Here is an 11,577-nt window from a genome sequence, read left to right as displayed (position 1 = left end):
ACTTCAGGATGCTAACTTTAGCTCAGGTTAGCCTGTTGTTTTAGCCTGTAATGTTACTGTAAACGAGCTTTGTTTGTGTTTTCTAAACATTGTGCACTCGGAGCTTGGTAGTCATGGATGTTGCACCGCTCTCAGTAATGCGGAAGAGCAGGGCGGTATCAGCGGTGGCTCATTTACATATAACGGCCATGCCCACTAAATCAGAGCGTTCTGAACAGAGGGGCTATGAGAGCCTGGAAACAATGCTGCTGTGCTTGATTTGTTGGCTTTTTGGACCAAAACATGGTACTACCATTTCATGAAGACATCAATGATCCATGTTATACTGCAGAAAAGGAGCAGAATATGGAACCTTTAATAACAAATTTCACAATGACTCAGCAGCCCCAACCAGCAAAGCCATGTGGCTAGAAGGAATATATTTCAACCCCACAGAAATAAATAGGACTGTAACATCCTCTTGTATCTAACTAATGGTGCTGTTTTTTCTATTAAATTATCTATGACCTTTTACTCTTTGATTGTAATAATTTATGAATGTAGTGTCCATGATGCCACCCATTTGTTTCCATATATACAGCTTTGAAGCCTATCATTGTGGGTGCCATACTTAAATTACTGAACTCAACCTTCCTTTAAGTTTGGATGAGGCAATGGGGCGAGCCTTCACATCTGCTGGGTGCCTGCTCGTCAACTAAGTCAGCCACACGCCTATATGGGAAAAATGGGTTCATTTAACTACTTTGAAAATAACTAGTTAGCTAGACAGTGTGCCGATAGAGAAATAAGCTATTCAGACCAAACCCTTTTTTTCTGGAAAAAAAAATGTCTCTTGGATTTGGGTATATGTTGTTTTTTTTTCTGCAGCTAGCCTCAAGTGGACTCTCAAGAACAGCACAAGTTTTTAATCACTTCTGAAGAGTTTTTTTTTTTTTTTTTTTTTTTTTAAAGACCAGAGATCAGTGCTTTATTTCATTGTATACCTTTTTGTGGACTGACTCACTTTTGGGAAAAGCCTTGAGTGGTCAGTCGAGGAACTGCAGTTTTTTTTTTTTTTTTTCATTTTTCATTTCATTTCAGCGCCACTTGGCTGTAAAGAGTCAAGAGGGGGCTACAGTTATGTAAACCATTACTGAGGACCATTTGTTTGAAAACTCATGTATAGCTGCAGTGGTCATATATTGTAGGGTGAGAGCCAGAACATGTCCTTTCTTGGGACTTGGGTAAAAATATGGAAGTAAGCCTAAGTACCTAGGTTTACACTCATAATACAATGCTGGAATAAACGCACTAATTGCCCCAATGAGTCCAGCTAAAAGAGACCAGGCTCAATAACACTCATTCATCTGTGGCTGCTGTGGAGCTTGAGGGAGAAACAGAAAGAGGAAGAGGAGGAAAAGGAGTGTTTTCTTCATCTGAACATTAGTCCTTGGTTCTGTCAGTGCTGATCCAGCCTTTTTGTCTCCTAGCTGATTCTTCTACTTTTTCCTCTGAAATGCTAATATGGCAACTTAGTGCGCCAGCGTCAGCCTTTCCTAGCCTTCGCCTCTCTTCTATCTCTGAGATGAGATCACTCTCTCTGCATCTCTTCCTTGTCCTGTCCCTGTGTCTTCTCGTCTACCTTCACAAAAGCAGAATCTGGGGCTTTTTTAAATATTCAAACTAAGGAGAAGGTCAGTGGTCATGTAAAATTTAGCCTCCTGCAAGACAAAGGAAAAAAACAGCCACATAGTGTAAAGCACCACCCCTCATCACACCTCGCCAGTGCACTGGCCTTTCTTTGTACTGTGCTGAAAGGAACCAATTTCCAGAAACCTTTATCCGATTTACATGTGGATGAAAGCTGTAATTTCAGCTGTTTCTCCAAACTTCCTTTGACAGCCTTTTCAGAGTACCTGACTCCCAAGGGTGCTCACTAGAATATGAGAGAGGCTGGTGCTTTCACAGTCTTAACACATGGTGCAAAACTCTTCCTGATGCAGATGCACGCAGGCTTTTACATCCTTATGACAGACACATCTGACTGCTTGTTCATTTGCAGAAAGTAAACGTGATGAAAATTAAAAACCAGCCAGAGAAAATCAATGCATGAGGAGTTCAAACGGGGTGTTGATCAAAGGATCTAAAATCTAAACCGCACATCGGACTTGCCGAGGAACTCTGAGAAATCACTCTCCACATTATGATCACAGTGTGCCACGTCTGCACTCTATCGGATCTGCTCTTTGGTTGGCTGAGTCCTTTTCCCCAGTATCTATTCTAATAAGCAGCAGAGTTAATCGAGAGCATAGACCAACACAGCTTCCTCCTGGGAGCAGCCAGGCAGTGCTGCTGACTGTGGCGCTGACAGCCAGAAAGCATTAAGCACAGGGCTACTGCAGCCTAGTGAAGGCACCCAGTGAACCATGACGGTGTCATTTCTTTTAATAGGGCTTCGTTCTCTCTCTTTCCCTCTTTTTCTTTCTCTCATCATCTGTTTCCTCCCTCTCTTCTCCTCCTGACACAATGTCTTTCCCCTCTCTTGTGAACCATACCCACCTTTCTAAACATCCTCTTCACTTGCACTCTTTCCTTTCTTTTCTTTAATCCCGGACCTCATCCGCCTATTTAAAATGCAAGACGCAGGGATGCAGTTGTTGCCGAGAACCCCAACGGCGTGTGGGGAACTCTAATTGGTTTGCTTAACCTTCAGAGCACAATGAGCAGGCTGTAATGAAGGTTCATGATTCATGGCCAGGTAATAAAGCTGAAGAGGGCCATTTACCTCACAGCACACACACACACACACACACACACACACACACACACACACACACACACACACACACACACACACACACACACACACACACACACACACAGCTTAAGACAGTCTAAAAAAAAACACACAGCTACATATGGGATTTAACACAGCATCAGGGTGTGTTGTCAGACAAGCGTATGGTCCCTAATAAAGCCCAAAGCTATTCTACCCAGAGACTATTGAAAGGCATTCCTTCTTAGCGGTGTGATTTTCATCAAAAACATGCAACCAACATGGCAGCCAGGTGTGGGTAATTTTAACTCTGGCTGCCAGACGAGGAAATTATCAGGCTATGTGACAATTGATGACATAATTTAAAAGTTTTTCGGTCAGCAGCTCTGCCTGAGAATGAACAAAGCAGCGCAGGTTGCAAACAGGTCATTGATATTACAAAGATGGATAACCCATCTCTAATAAAGATCATTCAAATTAATGGACAAAATGGGGACTAACCAATGTGTTGATTTTGTATTAATAGCGAGAATTTGCAGTATGAGAAAAATGGAATCATCAAGCATGTGATCCTGAGCAGGGGCTGTTAATATGTTTAAGCTATACGTGCAGGGACACACACACACACAGGCACACAATCAGACACACATATATACAAAAGTATTAATTCATCAACTAAACATCACCCGAAATCTGTAGAGAAAATGTGTCAGAAAATGTGAAAATATGATGTTGGAAGTAGTCTACGGTGTCTCTGAATAGTCAAACTACCTTAGAAATGAGCTGGGCAGGTGTAAAAAAACTCAAAAAATCGAACCTGTTCCAAAAATATAATGGTGGACAAAAGTTTCGGATTGAGTATGCAAACATGATTGACATAACATGGGATCAAATTTATTTTTGAACGAGCCCAAGTTTCGGACAAAAAAAACTGACTCAGTGTGAAAAGGCCTTAACTCTCGCAAAGCCACTTCAAGGGTATCAAAGAGGCAGTACCCTATAAAGCGCTGCCTGCTTCAAAATTTCTAAATCTTTTTTCTCAAAAATGGTCTCCATTAAAGCATTTTAATGCATGCTGTTACAAGCTGTATAAAACATGGAAGTAGTCTCTGTTACATTGACAGTTTGTCCCTGGAAATGTTGGCTCTGCCTAACTTATCAACCTAAGTACACAACAAAATGTCTGCCTTGAACCCCCTCTGCAATCTGTTTGCTGTTGCTTTGGTTGTATTGTGTCATTTCTGGGCAGAGAGTAAGCGTGGTTACATCAGCCAATCACAGCACGCCCAGTGACCCAGCACAAGTGACTTAAAGTGTTTATTAGTGAGCGGAAAAAGCTATCAACAACAATAGTGGATGTACCTCGGTGCAAGACAAAACATAACCAAGGTAAAACGAAGCGCCAAACAGATAAAGCTTTTTCCTTAAAAGAGCTGAAGCTTGGCTCAACTTTCACTCACTTTCGGGAGCTCAGAGAGCATCACGGGATGAGGAGCGGTGCAAATTAGCTTTCTGCTGAGCAGGTATGTGTCGAATGCCTGTGGTTAGCTTGTGCTAACATGCCAAGTCATTTGCATGGCTCTCAAGTCCCTTCCACAGCCCTGCAGATGGCCACTAAGCTAGTGAATGTCTTCATGTAGCTTCAGTCGGAAGCTGTTGGTATGCGCTGCTGCTGGCACTGAACCAAGGAGGAAGGGCCCAGTTTGAATGTTGTGTTTAACAACAAGTCATGGAAATTCCTGAAAACCCTACCTTTAAGCACTCTTTAAGCCAAAAGTCCGGATTGTTTGGCCAGTGTGACCGCAAGTGTGTCGTATTCGAGCAGAGTTCACTTCTGAGTGTTAAGAGGGCTGTGTCGTACCAAAATGACTCAACGCTAGCCAAAAAGTAACTAAAGTTGGAGCAGTGTTCTTTGTGTCTCATTGTGCTAACTGATGTGATTGCACTTCTTGTAAACAGACACATGATGATGCAGACTGGCCATACTTGTTCCTTAAATCTGTTTCACATTGGAGTAGTGTGTTCATAGGCCGTATTCTCCAGGAGGGTAACAGCGCTGCTGGGGTGCAATTGTGCTTGAGTACAGCATGGTTCAAATGGCTAGTGCCACCACGTCTTGAAGCAGGCTTCTTGGCCTCTTGGGGAAAAGCTATGAACCCACTTGTCAGTAACACAGTTATGTAATGTGTAAATGTATGCATAACTTTTGGCCTCCACAAAAATCCGAATGAATGCACTAAAAAAAAACACCCAAGGTTTAGCTTTTGTAGCCGGCTTTAAGCTTCCGATGATGACACTCACTCAAGCGGACAGTTTATTAACTTTTGCACTTCATTTTTTTTCCACACAAGAAGTTGCCTTGCACCTGCTCTGTGTCCAAATTTTTAGTGTACTTTGAATTAGCCATTTGACGTCAGCTTCAAACACGATCAGATCTCGATATGTAAAGGCTGGCCCAGGGAAAAAAAGATTTCTGAGAGGACAACCTCTATACCTGGTCCCTTGATAAAAGACAGTACACAATCTAAGGAAAACTTGTCAGCACACGTTCTCATAGAGCTGCATTAGCTTCAGTGTGTATACCGTGTGTGTCCCTGTGTGTCCCTACGTGTTTGCGATGTGCATGTTTAATGAGGTTTTTTAATGAAGTGGCAGAGTCCTGGTGCATATTGCTGTGTCAGGGTATAGTCTGCCTTTTAAGGGGCTTTTGAATAAGTTATGATATTTGGAGAGATAATGAGATGTAGAGGAAGGAGATAGAGGGCGTGAAGGAGCTGAGCTCATCAGCAAAAAATTCCTAACACAAAGTGACAGCTGGAGGTTTGAGGCACTTTCCAAGGTCAAACTGAAATAATCAGAGCTCAAAAACTTCCACCCTTTTAAAGACATGTTTCTACAATTGAAAGAGGATGGAAAATGACTTTGAATAAAAGTAACATCTTACAAAGTCAAGCATTTTTTTATGTGCGATTACATTTTCCAGACAAATTTCTTGGAGGTAAACTTAAGGGCATGTGTTTTTACTTCCTTCAGTTTCAAACAAATTTGCATCAAACCTTGGAATTACAACATTTAAGCATCAAAATAAGAGGGTAAGATATTGTTTGACACAAAAGAACACTGAAATATTACTCTTCTGAAGCTTGTGTGTACCAGCTGAGGACACTGAAACACAGCCTGATTGTTGCACTTCCACCTGAGCTTGAGCCACATTTCAGATTTATTCTCCTTTCGGCTTTTGTTGCCTCAGACGTGCTGCAAATCAGACGAGCACCAATGCTCTGATGCACAGATGCATTGTGTCATATAGCTGCAGTAACTTATGGTCCTTGTGGTTCACTAACAGGCTTTCAGGGCTCAGCAGCGTTAAATCTTGATAGTTTGAAAACTACATCATTGAGAGCCTCGGGCGTCATGTATCATGGCACCTGCAATAAATCCTAAACAAAGCTCTTCTACTTTTGCATTTTATCGGATTGTTAATTTAGTTGCTAATACATCCTGCAATGCCCGTAGTCATCTTTAAGTAATCACTGTCTTTGTGGGGTCAGGTTTAATAGAACACCTGTTTCAACCAGCCCATGATGTGAAGGCAGAATACGAATGTCTTAACTACATTGTGTGCACTTAATGGTTTTTAAATCGTGCTGAATATAAGAAATTACAACATTGTGTTATATTAAAATCACATTTAAACACAGCCTTAAACCCTGACCTCAGGAGGGAAAATCAGACACACTTACAGTTAGCTGCTGCATCTTGGACTCTCCTCTCCTCTCCTCTAAACAAACTTCCTTCTCTCTGATTGGCCAGCACTCTGGAGGCCTGTAGGCGACGGAGCATAGACTGTATAGAATATGAGCATAGTCTTTGTGATGTCACCCATCTGTTTCTAATACGATGTTTTGATGTCTTTGGTGAGGGTGCCATATTGGAAATGAATACACATCCCCAAGCTGTTTTTTGAAACAGGCTGTAAATATTTTTTTCTAATGCCATAATTTTTTCTTTTCTGGCTTGGTGTGTATGTGATTTCTGCAAACAGAGAAATCTCAAAGAACTGTAGGTTTTTGCACTTCGGTATGGCTTCTTTTCTCACACCTGGAGCCTTCCACGTGGGGCAGAACTATGGGCAGACTGGTTTTTGGCCTCCAACCATAGACTGTAAAACATATGTGTCCGTGACATCACCCTTCTGTTCCTGATACAGTGGAATGAAGCCAGTCGTTGAATGTGGCCATATTGGATATGAGCTTCCTTTTTAACATCTATAGGGCGCATCAGTCACATGAGCTGAGCTGTGCCTCTGATTGGACAGACTCATGATTCGTGATCCTGGGTGGCTGTGGCTCAGTGGTGGATTTGTCTCTCGATCGGTTGCTAGAAAAAACAGCATTTTGACTTTTGCTGGTTTTGAGACAGTACAAGTACAAATTACTCTACTTCCTCCAGGTCTGTGTACATGAAACTTTTTTTTAAAATTGCAGCCTTTGCGATTTGAAAAATGCATTCTATTACATTGCGATGTCGGTTTAAAATCGATTAATTGTTCAGCCCTACACTGAACCCACTGCTCCCACTGTTGGTCAGTGGTGTATGACTAGCAGTGTAAAGTGCTTTGAGTTGTCCGAGGGACAAGAAAGGTGCTATATAAGTATTGGTCCATTTACCATTTTACCATATCTTTAAACCACTAAGTAAGAAAATAATCCAACCCCCATACAGTGTGTGTTGAAGGCAAAATTAGAGTTTCCACTTCAAGCCGTCTTTTGAACCAGGCAGTAAATGTGTTTTTTTAATGCCATAAAAGTCTTTCAATTTGGCTTGGTGTGTACGTGGTTTCAGGTCTTTCTGCAGCTAGCCTCAAGCAGATTCTCAATGAACAGTGACTTTTAGCACTTCCACATAGGCTTCATTTTTTCTCAACCAAATGTTGCCTCTTGCCTCCAACATGTCAAACACTGGTTAGGAGATCCTTATGTGATGACCTCATCATTTCAGCCAGTCTCGTGGAGGTCCCATACTTCCATCTTGACGTTTTGCCTCAGAAGTGGGAATATTCGCATTTTGCTGTCCATACAGTACAAGCTCTGTAAAACTTTTTATTATATCAGATACCCGAAGATGTCTTTCACCTGAGCTGAACAAGCACAAGTGATCAAGCTGTTTTTAATAAAATGTGACTGTTTTGTGTCTGTCCCAGACTAGCTGCTGAGTCACAATTTAAGTTTTATGGTTAAACAGTTGGGAAATTAGTCCCCTCAGAACATCTCCGAGTCATGGTGACATTAAGCTAATGCTTCAGTGTAACTGTGGGTGGTTTCCATTTGCCAAAAGAGGAAACCATGGAGGCAGAACAGGGCCCTGGAACTTCATAACTATGCTCCAGATGACAACTGATAACAGCCGGTTAATGAGTCGTGCTGGCTTGAAGCCTTATGGGTCCCAGTGAAAAGCTTTGGGACACAGTTGTGCACTGCTCTTAATCAGAGGTGTGAAAATTAAACAGGCGTCTGTCTACCAAAGCAAACTTCCAGTGAAGCCTAATCTCACCTCTGTGTGGCTTGTCTGCTTTTGTTTGGGTCTGAGGAACTTGATTCATTGTTACCCCATGGCCTGATGGGTGACTACAAAAAGACTGCAGTCAGAGGCAAACTTGTACAAAGTAAATAAAGTTATCATTTACAATCTGTCTGAGGTAATGCTGTGATTCTAAGTGGGCATTTGGTTTACAAATTAGAAGACATCAAGGATGCAGTGCAAACAGGGGGATGGAAAATTTGAGTCTGATTAATTCACCACCTGCAAAAAAAAAGAGGAGCTAACACATCTTCCATTTAGTTAGGTGCTGGAACTGTCCAAGCCTCTGTGATGGAGTCGTTCCTTTCAGAGAGTAGGTATTTCTTTTTGTGGTCAGAGAGCTAGAGATGACTTCACAATGACTTAAAACCTTTTAATAAGGTTAAGTGTCCATGTCCTGATTTACTGCAGCTTCATTTACGAGCCTTTAACCTCACGCTGGCCAACAATTCCTTGTTGTCATACTGATAGCAGCCAGCTTTTTCGCAGGATGAACCACTGGCACTAAATCATTCCCATGGCTGCTGAGTCCCTGACTTTATTCTTTAATACAACATGTAATGCTGCACAATTCAATTCCAAGTACTCAAACAGGATGTAAGGATAATTGTTTTGAAAGGAACTTGATGCATTCTGGACAATCATGGGTTTGTACAAGAGATTACGTTTTTTGTTGTTTGGTGCAGACGGCTCACTACTTTGACTATGAGAAATCTTGATTATTCCAGACAAATGACAGTTGTTGGGACTAAAGACTATTCTGTAACCACATGCTCTCATTCAAACCATGATATACATCTTCTGTACTCACTGAGTTCTTTGCATTGTTGTCGAAGCTTTGTGTTGCACTATCAGGACTGATGCTTTCAAATAAGATCTGAGGCTGTGCTGTCTTTACAGTGGGTTACATAAAGGCATACTGTGGGGTGAGGAGGTGCATGTACCAGTACATTTATATCTGTTCAATGAACTGTAAAGGCCACATTCAAACAAGTGTGGTACGTTACTTGAACCAGAGGCGGCTCGTCATGGTTGAATGGGGATTTTTTTTGTTTTGTTTTGTTTTGTTTTACCATATATATCTAATTGATTTCTTGTCATATCCTTCATAAGATTGCTATGCACTTTCAGCTATAAAGCCCTGTCTAGTGCAGCAATCCTCTTGTTATGCAATCAAATTGCGTTACAACAGCTGATAATGAAGACTCTGCAAACTGTAAAAGATGGGACCTTAGTTGAGAGAATAAATTGAGAAGCTATTCTGTGTGGTTCATAGCAACATAAAGAGTAAGACTATCCATATAAAACATTTAATTTGAAGTGGTGAGTGTTAGATCTAAGAGGAAAGATTTATAGATTAAAAAAAAAAGTGAGGGCTAAGTTTACAGAAGCTGCTGCTGATCTTTTGACACACTCAGCAGTAACAAATAGGTACTATGCAAGCGGCAAGCTCCGGCTGTGAGACATGAAGCCTAAGGGAAAGTGCAATAAAAAAACTCCAGTTGTTCAATATGACGCTTAAGGATGGTCACAGAAAGACCAGAAACCACTTACACACCAAGCCAAAAAGGCAACTTTTACAGTATTAATAAACATGTTTGAAGGCCTGGCAAAAAGAGAAAAAAAAAAAACAGCTCAGATCTGAGCGTCTCACATCTCTATCAACAATCACTCTACTGCGGGGATTACAATTCAACAGATTAGAAGATATTCAATTGATGAGTTTGCCCAATCAGAGGCAGCTTATCTTACTACAGGCAGGCAACCCTGTTAAAATGCTGAAAACAACCCTGCAAAATGCTCGTCTTACTTCAAGCAGCTTTCTAGCAAAGAAAACCAACAAATGGTACCACACAACAAAGTTTGGAAGAAACTGAAATCAAGAAAAAAAGAAAATACTTCTTTGTTTTAGTTTTTTACATCATATATGTTTTTTTTTTTTTTTAATTAATCCAGTATGATGGCTTTGGTATGGGGGTCTATTACGGCCACGCCAGAAAAAACCCAAACATATCAATAACATGATAAGTGACTTGTAAGTTGATACTCATGATACTGAGTTATGATGTTATCATGTGATGAGTTTTGACAGGGACTGCTTCAGCTTGTATTCATGGAGCCTTCCATGCCCATCCAGCTTGCCAATGATAAATGAAGCTACTTCCAGAGGGTCGGACTGATTCTACAAAGAGCCCAACGCATTTCAAAATCCATCTTAATATGCATATCTTTATAATTATATCACCCACAGTGCAGTCCCAAGCATGACGTAGAATTTCATCAAATCATCAAAGTGAGCCATGTTAGAGCCCAAATTGTAACAAAGAATCAATGTAATAAAAGGAAAAATGTAATAAAGCCCGAACTGTAAGAACTGCCCCAAAATGTAACAAAAGTGCCTAGCCAAAAATGTAATAGAAAAAAGTTATTAAATAAAAGAGACTAAAATGTAAAATGTAAAAACTTGTTACATTTTAGGCAGCAACTCGGTCTCTAACAGTGATATTCATCAAGTACTCTCTACAGTTTCCTCATTCAAACATTGGTTTAATATAAGTTATCATGTTATAACCTGGTACTGATATGTTTGTTTTTTTGTGTGTTTGTTCTTTTTTTCTGGCATGGCAGCAATACTCCTCAATACTCCAAAGGTAATAAGTCATTTCTTTGATTTTATAAATATTTTTAAGATAAAATGAAACATTTTTGGAGAAGGGGCTGGACCTCATGGGACCCCTCCCTTTCACCTGCATTGAGACAAGATTTATTTTTTATCTAAAACAAGCAGCAACCTCTGGTCTAAGAATATGAGACAATGCGGAAGTGCTGAAATCTGCTGTTCCTTGAATGTCTGCTTGAGGCTGGCTCCGGAAGTACTGGAAGTCACAAATGCACAAAGCCCCCAAAAAAAGCAGCTATGGACGGCCTGGTTGAAAAAACGTCCCCTGTCTGAACTGTTAAGTTTACTATCCGTGCACACTGTACAGGGGATGAATTTTTTTCTAACTCTGCGGTTCGGTGGATATTAAGATCATGAGCTCGCCCAATCAGAGGTACGGCTCACGTGACTGACAGGTGCCCTGTAGCTGTGTGTGAAGCCCTTGCCATTTCCAATATGGCCGCGATTCCCAATTTTCTTCATTTTCCGTTTCAGAAACAGACAGGTGACATTGGGGAGACTTCACCCATGTTTTACACAGTCTGTGCTCTCAATGTAAAACAAACAAACAAACGAAAACAAC

This window comes from Halichoeres trimaculatus, unplaced genomic scaffold (assembly GCF_033239565.1).
Source record: "Halichoeres trimaculatus isolate MK-OKI-2021-1 unplaced genomic scaffold, fHalTri1.1 fHalTri1_scaffold_7, whole genome shotgun sequence".
NCBI classification, from domain to species: domain Eukaryota; kingdom Metazoa; phylum Chordata; class Actinopteri; order Labriformes; family Labridae; genus Halichoeres; species Halichoeres trimaculatus.
Note: the sequence above shows the minus strand (reverse complement) of the source record.